This window comes from Pseudophryne corroboree, chromosome 12 (assembly GCF_028390025.1).
Source record: "Pseudophryne corroboree isolate aPseCor3 chromosome 12, aPseCor3.hap2, whole genome shotgun sequence".
Classification (NCBI taxonomy): Eukaryota; Metazoa; Chordata; class Amphibia; order Anura; family Myobatrachidae; genus Pseudophryne; species Pseudophryne corroboree.
The window spans coordinates 4,263,812-4,268,987 of NC_086455.1; positions in this window are offsets into that span (position 1 = coordinate 4,263,812).

The following is a 5,176-nucleotide window of genomic DNA, read 5'->3' on the forward strand; positions in this document are numbered from 1 at the left end:
GTCTTTCGTGTTTCTTCTATTTATCAATGAATGAAAATTGTTCCAAGTGAAACCTATGAAAATCAGGGTGTATATAACTAGTGTGACAGGGGTGTGATAATGAGCACTCAGATGTGCCGACCACCCATGTACCATGCATAGGGCCTGGGTAAGAGGTGGACGTAACAGCCCCGGCAGCTGCGTCTATTGGGAGTCACCCGTCTGCGACTCTACTTAGATGTCTCTACAAACTCCTGCGCTGTGATCATCTGTGCCGCGGAATGTGCGAGCACCGACTGTCAGTAATACCGACTGGTGCATCCTTACACGGCGCCATCCATCGAATTATGGCAGGCGCCTCCTATCTTAGCGTCAAGTGCTGGTGTATCCCGCCACTTGCCCTGCGGCCACCGAATGGACTATATGTGCATGTACTAGTAGCCACCACCAAGTCACCGAGCATCCAAGCTCTAAACAGTGAAGTCTTCGGTGGGCTTGTAAAGGAAACGTATGACAACAATGGGTTAATCGCACCTTAAATAGTCACCGACCAGGTAAAAGTGGTTCTACTGCCGCCATTGAGTACTGGTGTAAGAATAACTCTGAGAAAGAGCTCGCCCACCCACTCACCCTTGTCCCGCTATAGCACGATGACCGCATTAACCAAATGAGGGAGCATCTAATACACTCATTTGTAATTGGCAAAAATCCACAAAGTGAAGATCTACAGGTCTCAAAAATGATCCCAACATCAGATGTCTTCAGCATTGTAAGCTAGGTTCTTCTTGTTGGTCGTTTGGCTTTTGGGTTCCTGGTGCCTCCTATAAGTCACACACCTGGGGATTAGGACCACTGTGCCCCCCCCATGGAAGTTCAGTTACTAGGGGGAAGAAATGAGACCCTAGAATAACCTGTGGAAGGTAGAGCCGGTGACGAGCATCAGTAGCGTACTGTACAGGGTGCACTACATGTGCCTTCCACCATACAAGGGGCGCTGAGAGGGGTTTAGCCGGGTACAGGTTCCCTGGGCCTGAGTCAGTCACAGAGGTAGAGCAACGCCCCCATTTCTGTACCCACATTCTTCATAATACCCATTATGCCCTCATGATTGGCCAGGCTCCCTCACTTGCACCAGGAGCTGCCTGAGGCCTCAGCGGCCCTGACAAAGCCATGTTATGGCATGCACAGGCACTAAAAGTAGGATCTCAGTCCTTGCACATTCGGCCAGATGGATACACACCAGGGAAGGAGTTTGTAGACCATTCACAGAAACGAACATAAGGGTGACCACCAATAGCCGCAGACTCAGATCCCTTAATCTCTATATACAGATATACATTGGATATACAGACACCCACCCCTTACTGATAGTGCAGGTCTGTGTGTTCCCCTAATCTAACAATACATGACGCACCTGTTATTATAGCACTGATTGGGGTATTTTATTAGTAAGTCTCTATTAAGTTTGGCCTCCCGGGGGTTTATCTACTGGATGGCGTTTTTCAAAGTTATTTCAGCTTGTGAATTTAAAGGGTTAATAATATCACATATAAAGCACAGCTGGTTCTGATGGAGACCAATAGGTATTGTGCCATATATCCTTCCCCGTGGGAGCTTTCACTGAGCAATTCTCCAGTCACACTGTCGGTATATAGCCTTCTGTGGTGGTCGGTTACTGTGATCGCATTTCACTGAGACGCGTTTCACTACAGCTGTATCAGGGCATATAACATATCCGTATAGAGACACAGTATTACACAGAGGTGGAATGTAATATATATAAATATGAAGATAAATAAATTGGAGCAGTGCACGGTACTACATTTGTTCTTATCACTTTCTAACCTTTGCAAACTTTATTCGGCTTATAACGAAGCATCCCAATTATTTTTCAATGCTTAATCAATGAAATAAAGTAATACTGTTTTTAACTTTTTTTTATTGTTGAGAGGTAACAGTAAAATACATAAAACCGTTTGCAAAATAATCACATAAGCAGAACTGAAACACCTGCATAATGCAAATAACAACAGACAGTTATAGGAACGTGTATAATGTACACATGGGTGAAACACGTGGTGAGCGAAGGCTTCATACACAGATGCAGGAATCAGATACCGCAGGACAAGTGGACAAAAACAAACAGAAGTGAATGTGGGTGCGGCCCAGGAGGAGGAAGGGGGCATATATGGTGCAAATCAATTTAGAGAGTCCAGGTCACTGCGATTAGGGTCGTTCTGAATAAATAAGACTACCTCAAGGAGGCCTTTAGACAATTGAATGATACAGCATTATATAGGAAATTAGAAACTAATCCTACTATTGTGTTTCAAAATAAACTTAAAACACTATTGTCCAAAGCCCATTTCACTGGTGCCATATCCAAGGATACTTCTAATTTTCTTTTCACAGTTCACCCAGTGGTGCCCACGTTTTTCTTTCTTCCTAAAACACACAAAACTCTCATTTCACCTTCTGGAAGACCTATCATTTTGGGTGTGGGGTGTTTAACTTATAATCTTTCACATTATGTTGATTTTTTTTTTTTACAGGAGCACGTGAAGGGGCTAAGGTCATATATATTCAGGCCACTACACATTTTTTGAATACATTAAAGCACAGGTTCTCAATTTCGGTCCTCAGGACCCCACATGGTGCATGTTTTGCAGGTCTCCTAACAGAATCACAAGTGAAATAATTAGCTCCACCTGTGGACCTTTTAAAATGTGTCAGTGAGTAATTAATACACCTGTACACCTGCTGGGTTACCTGCAAAACATGCACTGTGTGGGGTCCTGAGGACCAAGTTTGAGAACCTGTGTATTAAAGGATATACAATGGAAAGAAAATTATTTTTTGGTTACATGTGATGTAGAATCACTATATTCTAACATCCCACAGGATCTAACAGCAGAGGCAATAGGTCACTATTTGAGAAGTGATGATTCATTGGTTTGTGAAACACGAGAATTTATCATGGAGGCAATTGAATTTATATTACATTATAATTATTTTGTTTTTAATTCCCAATATTTTTCACAGTTGTGTGGAACGGCGATGGGGAGCAGATTGGCCCCCAGCTTTGCCAACCTCTACATGGGGCTGTTTAAGCAGCAGCATGTGTGTGTGTGGGGGGGCTGGGGGCGGATCTGGTCCTCTATCATCATTTCATTGACGACATATATTTTATTTGGGGTGGTAGTGAGAGAGCACTCCTTACTTTTTTGGATGGATTAAATGATAATTTGTTTGGTCTTCACTTCACTTATTCATATCACAAGGATTGGATCACATACTTGGATATTGCACTTGAAGTAAAAAATGGTACTCTTACTACACAGACATATGATAAGGAGGTTGATCAAAATAAATTCCTAATTCGCATGCAGTGGATATTAGTAAGATCATTAGAAAAAAACAGTTTCCTACTAAAGATGGATGAAGTATGGAAGAGCTCTGAGGCTTATGATAATAGGGTTATTTTTCGTAGATCAGACAATCTTAAAATTAGATTAACACCTAGTCACTTCTGTGACAAAGAGGTTAGGGTTAATCCCCAATTTATGTGGTTACCACCTAAACCGCCAGGGTTTCACAGATGTGGTAAGGATAGGTGTGGGACGTGTGTTTTCAGTGAAAGGAAAGAGACTGGCTTTGTTTCTTTTGTGACAGGGGAAAAGTTTGTAATTAAGGAATTTATGAACTGTAGTTCAAGTTTCGTTATTTATTTATTACAATGTGGATGCGGCATGCAATATGTGGGGCGCACCATAAGAAAGGTGCATACTCGATTTATGGAGCATAAGAGGAATGTTAATAATGAAGTAAGAACACATTGTTTATCTCTGCACCTTACTAGATGTAGTAAAGGTAGACTAGAGGACAGGAGTATGAAGGCTATCGAACAGATTGGGACCACGAAAAGAGGAGGGGATCGACTCAATTTGTTGTGCAAGAGAGAAGCATACTGGATCTTTCACCTGCAGACCCTTAGTCCACAAGGGTTAAACGATACGGTGGAGCTTAATAATATTTAGGTTCCATGAGTGCCCTTATTTCATTGTGTCTTGCAATATATATATATATATATATATATATATATATATATAAACTTTTGTGACATCCATCACTCCAGTATCTCTTCGATACACGTTATGTGTAATGATACGGTTTGATTTATATTCTTAAGTAATTATAGGAACTAGATGTGTATTTTACTCGTAATTCTCGATTGTGGGTTTCTCTGAATTAGATTAAGATCTTTTAATATTCGAAAGTTGTGCTCTATTTAGTCACTATAGAGATGGACTCTGCAAAATGGTATTAAATTGTATTGAGTTTATTTTTAAATATATATCTGTTTTAGATTGTTATTTAGATAGTTTATTAAATGTGTTTGGCAATTAAGAGCCGCTGGTTCTAAGATGTTGATCACACAGGCGCAATATGACACGCAGGTGGAAAGCATAGTAGTGCGCATGCGTGGAAAGTGATGAGGAAAAAAGGGGGAGAGTCCCCGCCTTATTTAAACACTGTTCAATGAACGAGAGTTATTCTTCTGATGAAGCCGCTGATGGTATTGAGGCGGAGAAACGCGTGAAGAGACCAGAGGTCCTGTGTTCAGTTTCAGCACGCTGAGGAGCGGCTGTTATCATGGAGAGGCTGCTACCTACTGGGAGGAGGAGACCCATCACCGAGCTAAAATATTCTATATGTGGTGAGGATAAACCAGAGTCTGCTTGTATAAACCCATGTTTATTTGGAGCACCCATCTGACATGTAATATCTACAGCTCTCTATAATGGAGTTTCATTATTGGCTAAAGTTTGCCTGTGAGTGAACTGACCGCAGTTGCGGTACTGTCTGCAATTAAAGTTAGACCGTAAGGTCATATTGAGAAACGGGACTTTTTGCATTTTAAGTAGTTTCAGCAGAACTTTCATTTATATAAGTGGAACTATCTAAATACACAGTGACACCTTGTGCTGAGCCAACTAAATGCGGTGTCTTGGCTGGACACAAACTTTCTAAACTTGTAATACCAAAGTTGCCATTAGTATTTCACATCTATAACTCATTGTAACTTTTCAAGAGTATATCTCTGTATTTATTTTAAATACACTCTCCTATAGGCGCAGTGGCGTGACTAGAAATTTTTCTCCCCCAAGCCAAAAAATTCTTCGGCGCCCCCCCATGC